The sequence below is a fragment of the Pleurodeles waltl genome, chromosome 10 (assembly GCF_031143425.1).
Source record: "Pleurodeles waltl isolate 20211129_DDA chromosome 10, aPleWal1.hap1.20221129, whole genome shotgun sequence".
NCBI classification, from domain to species: Eukaryota; Metazoa; Chordata; class Amphibia; order Caudata; family Salamandridae; genus Pleurodeles; species Pleurodeles waltl.
Window position 1 is genome coordinate 430,849,380 of NC_090449.1, and position 18,216 is coordinate 430,867,595.

An 18,216-nucleotide genomic window follows, 5' to 3' on the forward strand; every position below is an offset into this window, starting at 1 on the left:
AACTGCCCCTAAATAGCCAAAAAAAGGCCTGGCACCTGAGGGGGAAAAGGCCTGGCAGCGAAGGGGTTAATACTATGTATATATAACTATATACTTATATAAACACAAACCCTTGTATTTATATTTATATAAATAAATATATACATATACACATAGTGTAACATAATTAATAAAAAAAATATTGTACATTATATTCATCTTAATATGAGCTTTACTAGTATAAATATATATCTAAATGTATTCATATATATGTATGCACGTGTGTGTGTGTGTATATGTGTATGTGTATATATATATATATATATATATATATACTCACTGAAAAAAACCAAAGGTTAAAGTTGGGTCTTGAATTTACTTCTACAGAACCAGAGAAATTCAGCAGTTATAGTTACCCGAGCTAACTATAACATGTGTCCCTGTAATGAACTGCTTATAACCTCACATATTACATCGCTCTTGACATAGTCAGTGATACTACTGATGACATCTCAAATGACAACACTGATGGCATCACTTGTGTCATCCAGGCCCATATTTATACTTTTTGACGCAAAACTGCGGCAACGCAGTTTTGCGTCAAAAAAATTAGCGCCGGCTAACGCCATTCTGAAGCGCCATGCGGGCGCCGTATTTATTGAATGACGTTAGCCGGCGTTAGCCGGCGTTAGCCGCCGGCGCTGTCTGGTGTGCGTTAAAAAAAATGACGTACACCAGGCAGCGCCGGCGTAGGGGGAAAATGGCGTATGGGCGTCCAGAAATGGTGCAAGTCAGGCTGAGGCAAAAAAATCGCCACAACCCGATTTGCGCCATTTTTTTACGACGCCCATACCCCATTGAAAGGACTCCTGTCTTAGCAAAGACAGGAGTCATGCCCCCTTGCCCAATTGCCATGCCCAGGGGACTTCTGTCCCCTGGGCATGGTCATTGGGCATAGTAGCATGTAGGGGGGCACAAATCAGGCCCCCCTATGCCACAAAAAAAAAAAAAAAAATACTTACCTGGACTTACCTTAATGTCCCTGGGGTGGGTCCCTCCATCCTTGGGTGTCCTCCTGGGGTGGGCAAGGGTGGCAGGGGGTGTCCCTGGGGGCAGGGGAGGGCACCTCTGGGCTCATTCTGAGCCCACAGGTCCCTTAACGCCTGCCCTGACCCAGGCGCTAAAATCCGGCGCCAATGCAGGTTTTTTAGTCCCGCCCACTCCCGGGCGTCATTTTTGCCCGGGAGTATAAATACGACGCATATGCATCGCAGTCATTTTTTAAGACGGGAACGCCTACATTGCATATCATTAACGCAAGGAAGGTGTTCACGCAAAAAAATGACGCTAACTCCATGAAGTTTGGCGCTAGACGCGTCTAACGCCAAAGTATAAATATGGAGTTAGTTTTGCGTCGAATTTGCACCGAAAAAAACGACGCAAATTCGGCGCAAACGGAGTATAAATATGCCCCCCAGTATCTGTAAGTGGTTATATGTGTATATGACTGAAGGTGCAAGTGGTTGTATGGGTGCGTTAATGGTTGAGTTAGTTTCTGTATGAAATCGTAAGTGGATGTGTTATGTTATGAGGTGTATATACATGGAAGTGGCTGTGTGATAGTCTATATTGGTACAGTGAGAGGGTGTCTGACTAGCTGGGTGTGTGAGTGTTTGTATAGTGTACTGCCTGTGTGTTTCAGCAACAGTGTCAGTGTGTGACTGTCTCTATTATTGAGGACATGGATGAGTGCCTTTATAAGTGGCTGTATCTACAGGTAAGTGGTTCTGTTACTTCTTGTGTGGTACAGTAAGTGTATGTGTGGGAAGGTGTAAACGTAACAAAGAGAATATTAGTAACTGTATGGATGAATGTGTATGTGTGTGAGGTTTAACTGGGCACTGTGTAGCCGTATTAGTGTCTCTATTAGTCAGTTTATGGGTGATTTAGTGAGTATATCCATGACTGATTTCATCTTTGAGTTGCTGTTTCCATAAGTGAGTGCAGTATCAGTGATTCATTGTGAGTGAGTGGATGTGTGAGTAAATGTATTCATAAAAAGGTAGGATTATGAGTGGCCGTATGGATTAGTATGTGGGCGAGTGCCTGTATGTAATGGTGACAGGGAGTAGGAGTTGTTGTATGGGTGATTGATTGGGTGTGTAAGTCTTTGTATTATGGTGTTTTTGTTGTATGTGTGAGTAAGTGGATATGTCTGTGGCTATGAGTATTTTATAGTAGATTTGTCAGACATGTATGGGTGAGTGGGTGTATCAGTGGTGTATTGGGTTGTGAGTGGGTGTGAATGTTTGTATGAGTGTGGTAATAGCATAGTTAGTATGTATGCATGAGTGAGTTGGTATGTACGTGTTGTGAGTGAGTAGGTGTGTGGCAGTAGTTGTATTGCTCTGTCAGTATTTAGTATTTGTAGGTGTGGTGGTCTGAGTTTGTGTAAGAGTATGACTGGCTGTGAGTAGTTCTGCAGATTACATCAGTGATGTCATCAGTGGTCATTTGAGATCTCATCAGTGATGACACTGACTGTCATGAGTGATGTAATATGTGATGTCATAAGCAATGCATTACACAGGTGCAAGTTATGCTTAGTTCAGGTAACTATAACTGCTGAATTTCTCCGATTTTGTGGAAGTAAATTCAAGACCCAACTATAACTTCCCTGTAACCTTTGGTTTTTGTAGTGAATTTCTAAGATTTTTTAAATTCTATTTCCTAAAAATAACGTCCCTGTAACCTTTGTTTTTTTTTTCAGTGAATTTGTTTTTTAAGGAATAGTAATTTTCATTACTATACATAAATCCAACCACCGCCTTGCATGGCCAAAGGAAGTTGATCACGGCCTATCTCTCTGGGTGCAAGAATAGGTGTAAGAGGGTGTATCTGTGGTGGGAGTGGCTGTGAGTCTCTTGAGGTCTGTGAGTGGGTGAATGAGGGTCTCAATGGGTCTGTGAGTGGGTGCATGAGGGTCTCAACGGGTCTGTGAGTGGGTGAGTGAAGGTCTATGGATTTATGAGTGGGTGCTTGAGGGTCTGATTGGGTCTGAGTGGGTGCATCACTATATGGGTGGGTCTGTGAGTGGAGGGGTCTGGGTCTGTGAATGGGTGTGTGGGGGTGTGAGTGGGATGCGACAGTGTCTGAGTGGGTCTGTTAGTGGGTGCATGAGAGTCTGAGAGGGTCCTTGAGTGGATGTCAGTGTCTGTGCCTGGGTGCCTGAGAGTCTGAGTGGATTTGTGAGTGGGTGCTTGAGGGTCTCAATGGGTCTGAGTGGGTGCATGAGAGACTGTTTGGGTCTGTGAGTGGGTGTATGAGTGTCTCAGTGGGTCTCTGTGGGTGCATCAGTGTGTGGGTGGGTCTGTGAGTGGGTGCATGAGTGTCTCAATGGGTCTGTGAGAAGGTGCATGAGGGTCTGAGTAAGTGAGTGGATGTGTCAGTGTGGGTCTGTGAATGTGTGTGAAGGTCTGAGAGGGTCTGTGAGTGGGTGCATGAGGGAATGTTTGACTCTGTGAGTGGGTGTTTGAGGGTCTGGGTGGGTCAGTGAGTGGGTGCATCAATGTCTGGGTTTGTGAGTTGGAGCTTGAGGCTCTGAGTGGCCTGCGACTGGGTGTATGAGTGTCTCAGTGGGGTCTGTATAGGTGCACTAGTGTCTCACTGGGTCTGTGAGAGGGTGCATGAGGGTCTGAGTGGGTCTGTGTGGGTGAGTCAGTGCCTGGTGTGTGATTGGGCGCATGAGTCTCTGAATGCATGTAGAAGTGAATGAATTAGTGTATGAATGAGTCTGTGGGTTGTTGTCCCAATTTTTACATATTCGCGAATGTTTTGTGAATAATCTGTTAAAATGTGCAAATATTTTTTTTAATTCATGGCTATGCAAAATTATTTTAAACCCATAATTTCCCACTAAAACACACCTATCTCACAACCTTGGGGTCAGGGAACCTCAACCTTGATTCCTTATGACATTTTCAATTAAGATTTTCACACCTGGGGACCATACCTCGTGAAATAAAAATGGCAGGCACAACTTTCTGGTTAGGTTGTGGTCAGCGAATTACAGCGCTTCTTTACGCACGTGCATTTGCGAAAATCCACGAATATTCACAAATTGTTCGCAAGCCCGGATATACAAATTTATTTTCCCTTTAATTTCTCCTAAAGTACTGGACAGATTTTCACCAAATAAGCTAAAGCGTAATCTGCATACCAAAAGCCAGCTTTCTGCCAAATTTTCTGTAATTCCGTCTAGTAGTTCGACTGTAGTCGTGTCTAAAGATCCTTTGAGAATTCACATGGGAAATGCAACTTTTTTGGACCCCGCCTTTTCTCCGCCCCTGCTTGAAGAATCACCCCGAACCTTTCTGTGTACAACAAGAATCTCCAGGGCACATTTTGGGGGAAATTTCATGAAGATTTGTCTAGATACAGGCAAGTCAAAAAACACTTTCTATGGAAATTAGGCCCAAACTATAGGTGACCGCCAGTAGCAAAATATAAATCAATATATATATATATATATATATATATATATATATATATATATATATATATATATATATATATATATATACACACACACACCTCACCTTACTATGCATACCCATTGCTTTGGGGTGAGCTGTTGGCATAACAAGCATTCCTTCCCCACACCCTATTGTGCAAGCCCATCACCCTGAAGAGGGGGGTATCAGCAGAGAGTCCAGTCGCTCCTTATCCCCTAATAATTACACCCGTCATCTTCTGGCGAGGTCTCTGTAGAGATGCTAGTTCCTTCATGGAGTGCATTTTGAATAGTTCTCAACCAGTTACTTTAGATGAGATCTATGAGCTCTTAAGACTACCGCAGGATTTGGACACATATATGTGGGAAGGTGCTCACATTTAAGTGTAGATGTACACTTATAAGTACCACTGGATGCATTCCTTTATGTTATTAAGGAAGATTGTGTTTCCTTCTGCAGTGAAGTGCACTCCTTCTTGCACGTAGAGACCTTGCAGACCTTGCATATCAAAGTGGATGTTAATATGATAGAGACCATCTCATGGTCAGAGAGAAATGCTGAATTTGTTTTAGTAAAATGGCTGTGGGATTTCTCTCTTAGAACAAAAATGTTTTGGCCACTGTCATTTTTTCCTTTGACATACATTGGAATATACGAAGAAAGACAGACATCAACTGACAAAAGTTCTCCTTCATTTGGATTTCAAGTCCAATCCCTATGATTATGCCTAGGTCGATGCCCTGTATTGATTATGCCTAGGTCATTGCCCTGTATAGTTATAAGAAAAGGAGCCAGTCTTTGATCACAGCTTACCATAGAAAACCTGGACCCTGTTGAAATGTCGTAATAATACAGTGCACTATCGTGAGGGCTGGGTGCTTACAATCCAAAATGCTCTCACCCATTGGTTACAATTGATACCACTTCATACCTCTGTGGCCAATCCAAGTATTATCCAACTGAGGAAATCCAAGGTCTCTTTTAATACCAAAATGTACTGCATATTCTCTAGTCAGTGAATAAAGCTGCGTCCCAAAATCCAGAGGCGACCCATGATGCATTAAGGGAATGTCAGTAACAACAGGAGTGTGCAGCAGCATGAGTAATATTCAGTAACAACATTGAGTTAGATATGCTATTGGTAAATTATGGTCAGTTAGAAAAGTAGGTTAGGCTGTGAGCAATGTTTCATGTATGGTGTACACTTATTGGTTAAGCGTATGAGTTTTATAAAGGAGTGTGCTATTGGCTGGAGTTTTCAAATGAATTTGTATAGTTGAAGAGGACAGTTTTGTTTTCACAAACTACCTTTTGTGTTATGAAGTTTTGAACTGGGTCTTAGTTAGTAACCTATTACAAATGGGATGCCTGTGCAGTTTAGAAACATAAAAAGGTGTTAATCTTTATTTTTGTTCATCTTAGTGAGTGCTTTTGAAATTCTTCTTTGCGATCCCGAGATATTCTCATGTGAGTCAGATGCAAACTTCTACAAGTGAGGCTTGCTGTATGGGCTCTGTACGATCCTGTGAGTTCCATGGAAATTCAACTTGGGGCACCTTGCCATGAGTTCTTTCAACAATCCCACTAGAGTCTCATGAGACTGAATGGAGATGACAAAGAGAAAATGTTAGGCAGGACAGTACTAGTGTCATAGTGTATAAAACAACCCCAATATAAAAGAAATAAATTACATCAATTATAATAAGTTTACAAAACTCATAATCTGGAATTATGATAAATGTAGCTCATGTAGTGCGACACAGAAGGATTTGTTGTGTAAAGAATGCAAGGCTAAGGTAATATTAAGGTCACAAAAAGCTACTATGTGATTGGCTGCAAGTCTTGAAGGTTCAGATACTTATATCTATTGCATAGACAAATACTGCTGAGATTGCTGTTGGTGCTGCTGAGGTGCAGCAAGTGTAATCTCTTTGGTTTGTGTACAACAAAGGTGATTTGATTTGGGAGTAAAAGACATTGGTGTTCTTAGCTACCTTAAAGATACAGCTTCTTTTGCAGGTATTTCAAAATGTAGTGTAATTAATGCATGGAGTCTGTGACTTAAGTATTATAATATTTAAAGTACAGTTTAAAATTGTCTGCTCATTAAGGGAGTGGTGATTATTCATCAGATTCAACCAGTAATTATCAAACCCTTTAATAATTAAAAATGATGAATGTTCAAAAGAATAGAGAAGTATTGATGTTCTGGAGTTAATGCAAGTTTTCTATTTGTAATGTATATTTATTTCATTGTGTTGGTGTTGAAATTTGGAAAATTATATCAAAATGAAATACTTTATACTGAAACAGTATTTGTTATTCAACCTTAGCTGAGCTTACATGTGATGTATGTTTGTATTCATAGGTGCATATTAAATGATTTTAGTTTTGAGCTTTAGATTTTGTGTAAGAGTTGTTGATGTATTGTGCAACCATTCTGGGTACTATACAGAAATCTGGAAGTTAATGATGCTGTATTACATCTCTAATGTAATTATTTCCACATGTTAAATAAGCAGTTTGTGCTCTACTTTTTATAGTACAGTGTAAAATGTAGTTAGATTGTTGGTCTTACATGCTGTTACCATACTTCAAACAATCATGTTACAGGAGTAGTCTGTGCTGAGGTGTTACTAGAGAAAGTATTGATATAAAACAAAATCGTACACCGTATTGACTCAGGGGGGAAAAGGTGTTTGCAGAGGAGGGAATTCTGCACTAAAGCCTATGACACACTGGCTTGAGTCTGTAATGAGGTGTCAGCAGAGAGGCCATGATATTATAAAGGTGAATCATTCACCCTGTATAGTGTTCTAAGAAAATAAGCCAGTCTTTCATCAGAGTCTATCATATAACATCTGTACTGTTAACAGGTGAGAACAGAGGGCCTAGTGTCATTTACTCTGTGCTGAGGCATCACTAGACAATCATACACCCTCTTCACACACAGAAAAGGTCTTTGCACAGTGGTGGTAAAGCTTTTCACACCTAGCTGTACCTTGTAGAGAGGTCTCAGCAGAGAGACCATTTCATAAAACCCAAGCATTCACCCTCTATATAGTTGTGAGAAAAGGAGCCAGTCTTTTATAAAACTTCACAATGGAGAATTGTCATCCTGATGTAATGTGATAACACAGGGTATATTAGTTTTCTAAAAACCTTTTACACAGATCCTTTATCCTGTAGAGAGGTGTAAGTAGAGAGGATGCTCTTAACAAACGAACTATACACCTTTGTTCACACAGCGAAAAGGAGTTTAATGAGCCCTGAGTTCCTCACTGAAGTTTTTCATACCCAGACTTCACGCAGTAGACCTGTCTCAGCAGAGAGACCATGTTATTATAAATGTGAAGAATTCACCATGTATAGAGTTATAAGAAAAGCAGCCAGTCTTTCATCAAGGTCTACCATTGAAGGTCTGCACCCTGTTAAAATGTGATAGCATGAACCTAGTGTTCTTGTAAACCTTTTTATACAGAGCCTTGTAAAACTTTTTACATAGCGCCTTTACTTGTGCTGATGTGTTACTAGAGGCAGCTCTTTTCAAACCCAATGATATACCATGTTAAGACAGAGAAAATAGCTTTACGGGGGTGACTTCCTGACTAAGGCCTATCACACCCAGGCTTCACTTTGTAAAGAGGCCTCAGCAGAAAGGCCATATTGTCATTAAAAAAAGCATTCACCCTGTATAGAGTTGTAAGAAAAATACCCAGTCTTTCATCAAACTCTACCATAGATAATCTACACCCTGATAAAATGTTGTAATACAGGGCCTAGTGTTTCTCTTAAACTTTCCACAAATTACCTTTACTCTGTGCTCGGGTGGCATTAGAATGGTTGCTGCTAGAAAACCAATCATACACTCTATTCACCAAAAGAAAACTTCTTGGCAGAGGGGTAAGTTCATCAGTAAAGCCTTTCACACCCAGTTTTCACCCTGTAGCAAGTTTATCATCACAAAACAGAAGTATTCACCCTGTCTAGAGTTGTAAAAAATTGAGCCAGTCTTTCATCTACGTTTACCATAGAGAGTCTGCACGCTGTTATAATGACATAAGTCACAGGCTAGTGTTCCTCTAAAATCTTTTGCACAGAGTCTTTACTCTGTATAGAGGATTTACTAGAGGAGATGGTCTTAGTAAAAATAATTATAGATAGTATAATTATAGATAGTATAATTATCCCTCTGCAAAGGTGTTTGCAGAGGGGTAAGTTCCTCACAAAAGCCTTTCACATCCAGCCTTGATCCTCTAGACAGGTCTCAGCAGAGACAGCATGTTGTCATAATACCCAAGCATTTACCCTGCATACAATTCCTAGAAAAAGACCAGGGGCCATATGTATCATTTTGAATAGCGATTACCTAATTCCGATTTTCTGCGAATTGCAATTAGGTAATCACTATTTAAATGTATGAAACTCCAGGAATTTCATTTAGCATTTCCTAATGACTTACAAATTGACCTACCTCATACAGGTACCTATTGGGAAATGCCAAAATCACAGGGATGGTGGCCTGCTGGGCTCAGCAGACCACCAAGTCTGTGATTGCTTTTAAATAAAGCAATCTTTTATTTTTAAATGCAGTCCGTTTTTCTTAAAGGGATAGCAGATGAGTGTTGGCCCCTGGCTCAGAGCCAGCAGCTGAAAAATAGAAGAATATTTTACTGTCACTTAAGTGCACAATGCGCATGTCAGTTTGGACATCTGTTTAAGGCCAGTCAAACAGACATGCACTTAAGTTTCACCTAGCCAGCTGTGTTTGACAGCCAGGTTGGAGAAACAGCACAGACTCGATGTAGCTGAGCAAGCGGTATACAAGCCCGCTCAGGTCAAACTCTGTGCTGCTCTCATGCTTGTTAACAGCATGAGAGCAGTGCCAGGATTGCAGTCACTGAGGATTCTGGGACCAGGAAGAGGAGCACAAGGTGGCCGGCAGCCCCAGGCAAGTTTGAATTTTTGAAAATTATTAACACCCCCACACAATCCCTTCGTGCCCCCCTACCCCCATGCGCTCCTCCCCTCCATCCACCCTACTACTTTTAAACTGCATCGGCCGTCACGGGGCCTAGTGTTTTTTTTATTTTTATAGATACCTTCTACAGAGAGCCTTTACTTTGTTGAGGTGTCAGTAGAGAGGCATCTGTTAGAAAACCCAATCATACACTGTTCACTCAGAGAAAAGGTGTTTGTAGACAGGCGAGTTCCCTACAAAAGCTTTTGACATTCAACCTTTACTGTGTACTGAGATGTCAGCAGGGAGGGGATGTTGTCATAAAACTGAAGGGCTCACCCTGTATAGAGTTATAAAAATAAAAATAAAAAAAACAACAGCCAGCCTGTCTTTAAGCTGCACCAAAGAGAATGTGCAGCCTGTTAAAATGTGATAACACAGGGCCTAGTGTTTCTCTAAAATCTTCTACACAGAGCCTTAATCATGTGCTGAGGTTTCACTAGAGTAGGTTCTGTTAGAAAACCCAATCATAGACCTGTTTATCGAGAAAATAAGTCTTATCAAAGGGATCCATTCCCTCACTAAAGCCTTTCATGCCCAGTTTTCATCCTGTATAGACATCTCAGCAGAAGGGACACATTAGCATAAAACCCAAACTTGCACCCTGTGTACAGTTCCAAAGAAAGGAGCCAGTCTTTGTCAAATTCTACCATAGAGGTGCCACTAGAGAGGGTGCTCTTACTAAAGTAAATCATACATCCTGTTCATCCAGGAAAAAAAGGTATTCACAGAGGAGTAAGTTTATCACTAAAGCCTGTGACACCTAGGCTTCACTCCATAGACCACTGTTGGCAGAGAGCCCATGTTGTCTTAAAAGGGATGCATTTACCTTGTATAGAGTTATAAAAAGTCACTCTTTCTTCAGTGTCTACCTTAGAAAATCTGCAGCCTGTTAAAATGTGAGAACAGATGGCTTAGTGTTTCTTTGAAATCTTCTACACAGAGCTTTTACTCAGAGCTGAGGCACTAGATATCCTCCACAGCAAACATAATTGTATACCCTATTCACACAGAGAAAACATCTTTGTAGAAGGATACGTTCTTCATTAAAGCCTTTCACACCCAGCCTTCACTCTGTAGAGAGGCCTCAGTAGAAAGGGCATGACATCATACATTTCAAACATTAACCCTGTATACAGTTATAAGAAAAGGAGGCAAAGGCAACCTTTCATCAAACTCTGCCATAGAAAATCTGCAGAAAGTTAACATGTGATATTACAGGGCTTACAAGTCCTGTAATACCTTCTACGAAGAGACATTTCTCTGTGCTGATGTGTCACTAGTGAGGGTGCTCTTGACCCATCACTGAGGTGTCACTAGAGATAGTATGTTTACCAAACTAAATCACACACCATGTTCATCCAGAATAAAGGTGGTTGTAAAGGGGTGAGTTCCCCCGTAAAGCCTTTCAGACCCAGTTTATACCCTGTACAGGTCTCGGCAGGGAAGCCATGTTAAAAAAACTGAAACTTTCTCTATGTATAGAGTTGTAGAAAATGGGCCAGTCTTTCTTGAATCTGCATCAAAGAGTCTCTGAAGCCTGTTAAAATATGATAAGAGGGACCAGTGTTTCTCTAAAACCACCTACACTTGTGGTAAGGCGGCCTTTACTTTGTGGTAACGTGTCACTAGACAGTCTCCTCTTGGCAAAGCTAATTAAACACCCTCCTCATCCAGAGAAAGGTGGTTTACAGTGGGGAGAGTTCCTGATTAAAGCCTTTCAAACCCAGCCTTCACCCTTTAAAGAGATCGTAGCAGGAAGGATATGTCATCATAAACTCTACACATTCACTTTGTATGGAGTTATAAGAAAAGGAGACGCTTTTTATTTTTTAATAAGGAGTCTAACAGAAAAGCTGCACTCTATTAACACACAGTGCCTAATGGTTCTATAAAACTTACAAATTGCCTTTACTCTCTGCTGAAGTGTCACTAGAGTGTGCTTTTAGCAAACCTTATACACCCTGTTAATGCAGAGAAAAGCTCTTTAGAGAGTGGTGAGTTCCTCACTAAAGCCTTTCACTTCTAGTTTTCACCCTGTACAGAGGTCTCAGCAGAGAGGCCATGTTACAGAACCCAATCATTCACCCTGGAGTTGTATGAAAAGGAGCCAGTTTTTCATAAAACTCTACCTTAGAGAATCTACTCCTAGTTATAATGTGAGCCAGCTTTTCATCAAACTCTACCGAAGAGAATCTACACCTAGTTACATTGTGATAAGACAGGGCCTAGTGCTCCTCTAAAATCTTTCACACAGAGCCTTTAGTTTGTACAGAGGTGTCAGTAGAGACACTGCTCTTAGTAAACCCAATCATACAACGCTCTCACCCACTTAAAAGGTCTTTGCAGTTTTTTGTATATGGTGAGTTCCTCACTAAAGCTTTTCACCTTCATCCTTAAGCCACTAGAGAGGTCTCAACAGAGAGATCATGTTGTCATAAAACACGAGTCAAGAAGGTTTTCACTAAACTTATACACCTTGTTCACTGAGAAAAAAGTTCTTTGCAGAGGGGTCAGTTTCTCACTTAAGCCTTTCACATCCAGCTTTCACCCTGTGTAAATGTGTTAGAAGGAAGCAAGGGCCAGATGTGTGAAGCATTTTTTCAGTCACAAATTGCCTGACACGCAGAATCGATCTGTTTGCGACTGGGTAAATGCATTTTGGTTTGTATTAATCCCAAATTGCAATTCAATAACATGTTATAGAATACTAGTGTGGAATTGCAAATACATACGGATTCAGTATTTGGAAGGGGAGTGTTTAGGGTATCCGTTCCAAATATCCAATTGGAAAGGGATTTATAAATGTTTTGCAATCGAATTACCATCACAAAGCATTCACCCATTACCATCAACTCAAATTTGGTAGTAACGCATTTGCAAGTGGGAAGGGGTCCCTGTGGGACCCCTTCCATGTGAGAATGAAAAAAAAAGAATTTTAAGAGCAGGCAGTGATCCCACAGACCACTGTCTACTTTTAAAAAGTAAAAATTAAACTTCTATTTTTTTCTTTTTAAATGCATTCCGTTTTCTTAAGGAAAATGGGTTGAATTTAAATAAAAATGATTGCTTTATGAAAAAGCTATTTCAGACATGGTGGTCAGCTGACCCCAGCAGTCTACTATCCATGTTATGGTTGCGATTCCTGTTGAGTTGTAAATTGCAACCAATCTTATTAATATGCATACGGTAGGTCAATTTGTGACCCCCCTAGGAATCACTAATGAGTTCCATTCATTAGGAATACCGATTTCCTAATTGCGATTCCGAGAGACGTAATACTTTGACAGAAAGTTTGTTGATTGTCTGGTAGACAAGGCATTTGAGTTGGAGAGAATGCTGTTAATTCTGATTTTAAACAGAAAGATGTTAAGATAAACTGATTACAGTTTTTACAGTTAATTCAAATAAAGTGTTGGCGAGAGCTGCAAGTTAATTAAACCTATTTTCTTCACTTTGTTTCAGGGAGAGTGGCAACACAATCCTAGCAGTGACCCATATTTTAATAAGGAAAGTTACTTGTAGGAAAATAATTTAGTTTCAGCAATTGATAAAGATGCACATACATATGAAATGCATGAAGGTAGACCAATAGACAAAGGAAAATAGTGCCTAGAAACATGTAAGAAGATATAACTGATAAAATAAACATCCTAGAGCACCAGTTTGAGTGGAAATGATAGACAACTTACAACATAAGATGGACACTATTCTTAAATAAGTATGGTAGAGGAATTGTGAAACAAAAAATCAATACCATGCCTTGAATCTTGTTGAATTTGAGGACTGACAAACCTTTAAAGAGATTTGTTGGGTTGTTTCTCACAACACATTTGTGACAGCATTTTCCATCATTTGTGTATGCTCTCTGTGCACCACACCAAAATGTGTAACCTAAACAGAAGGTTGTATTTTGTCAAAAGTCCAGCCTTTTATTTGCAAAAACAAAATAATAAATTATTAAGAGATTGTGGAGATTAACAAAGACATAACACCAACAATGTTTTAGATAGATTTAAGAAGGAAATTGTTGCAATTGCTGCAACATGTGCAAAAAATCCTGATTCGTGTGTTTGTAAGTGATGCACTATAAAGCACAAAAAAACATTTGATATTTGTGAGAAAACAGAAGACAGTGAACAAATACAGAGGTTTAAACTGGCTGTTTACTGCATAAGCCAGATTGTCTGTAAATATTGTATAGACAAACTGCAATGTAACAAATTGCCTGCAAAAGGTGTTTATAATAAGTCATACATTTTTCCCATTCCTTCTTAGCTTCAACACCCGAATGTCTGAGAGTATACTCATCCTGACAGTGCATCTGCTTCAAGCAATTGTTAGAATACAAACAAAAAATAATAAACTACCACCTTCAGAATTATTGAGAAGTCTAAAAGATAAAGTTGTTTATTTATTTTGGAATATGAAGGGGAATATCGAAACTATAGGTCAAGATTGAGTGGAAGAAGAACCACTAGTGGTTCTAGTAAATTTAGTGCCTCCTAAAGATTAAAAAATCTGTCAGAACCTCTAAGCATTGACAGGGTTAAGAAATCTTTACAACACCTTAAATTTGAAAATGCTTTTTACAAAGATGTTGATATATTGGGACATGTAACTTGTATCACAATAGACACCTCTAGCTTAGGTTCTTGCAGTGAGTTTGAGAGAGCTGACATACACAAAGCAGAAGAAATATATGAATATTACAGTATTCAACCTCTACACCCAAGAGACATGATGAGTTAGAATTGTACCAAATGAAGCAAGAAAAAGGAGAACGTGCAAGTTTGTGGGTAAATAGCTAGAAGTACAGTTTTTCCTAATTTTGTTTCCAGCTGGAGAAGGTGGTACAAGGAACGTCCAGTACAGATTCCAGCATCAGAATATAGATTAGCTAGATTATATTCTGAAGATCCACAATTTAGTTAATGCATTCTGTACATTTTCCATCTTTTGCTGAAAGTGATCTCCCAGTCCTATCTTATGCTGTAGCCCATGTTATGAAAACAGGAGTACAGTACAGTAATATGATTTCCAGAGATTTTGTTGAAAAAGAACATGGAATTGTGTTAAAATTGTTTTTCAAATATTTATCGGAACTTCAAGCATAAATTTGATGCGTTATTCTTAACAAAAAGAATACATCACTAGGTGAGGTTCTAATCTTTTTTTGGAGGAAAGAATATCAAGCTTGAGCTGCAATACATATTCATATGCTATTGTGGGTGAAAGATGCACTAAGGTTTGAAAAAGATAGTGATAAATTTGTTTTATCATTCATTAAGCATATGTAACATGTGAGGTTCCAGAGGAATCTCTCAACAGAACACATAGGCAACATGTCTCATCATTTCAGTCTCATAAGTGTAAAAAATATTGCTGATGGAGATGCAGAATAAAAGGGAAATACTACACTAAGAGTCGGTTGGATTCCTTAGGCCTGTAATCTGTAAAGACAGAGTGAGCAGGTTTATGTTTGCAGTAAGACATATTGTTGCTGGTAAATCACCCGGGGGTACAAATAACCCAAAGAGAAGCAGAGCTTCAATGACTACAATTCTGTAATTTTTTCTAAGTGGAATGCCAACATGGACATTCAGTTTGTAGCAGACAATTCTATTGCTGTTCCTCAATATTTCACTTAATATATAAGGAAGGGTCTGATTTAGAACTCGGCAGACAGGTTACTCTGTCACAACGGGGATGGATATCCTAGCTGCCAAAATCTAAATCCCATTCTATCCTATAGGATTTAGGTTCAGGCAGTTCTTAATCAGGCCCAAACTCTGAAAATACAGAAATGAAGGACATATGGGAAGAGATAACAGCAAAAAAGCTCAACAGTTTCAGTTTAAAGATGCTTTCCTACAGGCATATTGGCTCTTATGAGGCTTGTGATAAGTTGAGTTCTGCTAGCTTACGTGGCAAGTTGAAATCCATAAGCTGGGTATCTTTAGGCCTAGAATCAACAGGAATGCAGGTGTTGAAATCATTTTGATCTTGCATGGGATGCCCTAAGCGGGAAGGGTAGCCCAGACATGGGCCCCAAGCTCCCATGCTCACTGCACCACAGGATTCAAGCTAGCCTGGCTGTTGAGGGGTAATACCCCGAAACCAGTCCCGGGATGCTTGATTCTGGTCCAGAGAGGACCTGGCCTGGCAGGTCAGACTGGACTGTTCCCATGGGGAGCAGGGTCAAGCCTGATTTGCATATGGCTGGGTCCAAACTGGGGTGGCGTGGCAGGCAAAAAAAACAATGGATTAAACCCAGATCTTTGTGAATGGGAGTGAATGTTTGCATTGTTCAGCATTAAAGACAGCAGCTGAGGTGAGTGGTAAACTATTTATGACAATTTTGAGAAGATTTGTCAAATTGCACCAAAGTTATAGGCAAAACAAGGTTTTTCCTATGCTAAATAGATCCTAACTAACGACCTACTGGCGACGGCCTGCAGGATATATATATATATATATATATATATATATATATATATATAGTCAAAGTTAAAGGAATATTATAGTTAGATTTCAATTTACTTGCACAAAACCTAAGAAATTCAGCAGTTATGGTTAGCTGAAGTAACTATAACTCGTGCCCTTAGATAACTATAACTCACGCCCCCGCCATGCACAGTTATCTTACCAGTAATTTTATTGCTAATGTTACAATGATATTATCAATGGTGTTATAAACGATCCCCAGGGGCCCAGCCTTCATTCAACAGGGGAGGTGGGTCATGCACCCCTCTCCCTCTGACCGGGCTGATTTGGCCCCAGGGACCCTAACCCCATGGCCTAGCCATGTCACCTGGGTGCCCCCCAGGTCACCCAGTGTGCAATGGGACTGCAGGGAAAGCCTCAAGGCCCCCCGGGGTCCTAGATGGAAAATTCATGGGGAAAACACATTTTGGGACATCCTGTTTTTCCAAGCCCCCACTTCACGGATCACCCCAAAACTTTCAAGACAACAGCTGAACCAACTGAAGTATATGTTTTTGAAAAATTTGTGCAGATTCGTTAAGTGGAGCCAAAGTTTTGGCAAAACAAAAATGCTCTTCCTAAGGAAACTTGGTCCTAACTAGAACTACTTACTGGCGAGCTCCAGTAGGTCATATATATATATATATCAAAACAAATCCCTTTCAGGGTTATAGTGACGCATACATTTTGCAAAAAAGATTAGAGAACTCTGGGTAGTTCCCAAGTTTAGGTGGAGAGCAGCTCTAGTGAGGAGCACTCTGCAACACCAGCGACACTCTAGATTTGCTCATCTCAAATGTCTGTTTATATCTAGCAAAGTATTTAAGCATAGGATCAGCACAGTGCTATCCCCGCTGAGCTAGATAGTGACAAAGTCTTTTGCCCTTTATACAGCAAAGTCTTTAAGCATAGGTTTGACACAGTGTCAACCTTGCCGAGCTGTAAAATGACAAAAGCCATTTACCACTCCAGGCACAGTATTACAGCTGTGGACTGGTAAAATACCGTCCAAGCCAACCTGGAATGAGTAAAAGCAACCCCTGACACATATTTCGCTCTCATTAGAGCTCATCAGAGAGGTTTAGCTTCATCCAGACACAAGGGGGCACCCAGTATAAGTCAAAACAAATCCCTTTCAGGGATAGAGTGACGCATAAATTACGCAAAAAAGATTAGAGAACTCTGGGTAGGTCCCAAGTTTAGGTGGAGAGCAGCTCTAGTAAGGAGCACTTTGCAACACCAGCGACACTCTAGATTTGCTCACCTCAAATGTGTGTTTATCTAGCAAAGTATTTAAGCATAGGATCAACACAGTGCTATTCCCGCAGAGCTAGATAGTGACAAAGGGGGTCATTCTGACCCTGGCGGTCGGTGATAAAGCGGCGGCCAACCCGCCAACAGGCTGGCGGTCCAAAAAATGGAATTCTGACCCTGGCGGGAACCGCCAACAGAGCCCGCCACTTTAACACTCCGACCGCCACGGCGGGACACACAAACAGCGCAGCGGTCACCGCCAACAGGCAGGCGGCAGACAATGTACCGCCCACCCTATCACAACTCACCAACCCGCCACCTTTTCCGGGGCGGGAGCACCGCCGATAAAAACACGGCGGAAACAGACTACGAACGGGAAAACGCTCACCTCTATACACTCCACGAGGACGGAGGACAGCATGGAGCCCGAATTTAACATCCTACCTGCTCTCGTCTACCTGCTCATCTACCACGAGTACGAACTCCGGCGCAGACGACAACGGTGAGTACCGCACCTACGACACAGGGGAGGGGGGGAGGAGGAAGGGTTACGGGCACACACATACGCATTACGCCCACCCCCCAACTATCTACACACCAATGCAGAGCACCAAGTCAAAATGACCCCACCCAAACCCCCCGGAATAACGAAAAGATATAATTAAAGTGAGAAACTAAATTTATGTATAAAATAGGTTCATTGAAGTCATGGTAAAATAGGAAAATGAATCAAAAAAATCCAAGTGTAAACATTGCGTAACCGATAAATAGAGGCAATAAGTCCAGCACAGTCACTGAAATTTCAACTGTCCGTGGGCCAAAGTGTATCAACATATGGGCAAAGCCCACACAGGAGACCTGAGTCCGTTGGAGAGAACACTGCAGGGGCATCAGATGATAAAACTACAGGCACCTCAGGGGAAGGGAAGGGGGGGCACCACAGCCACATGAGTCCACGACGCC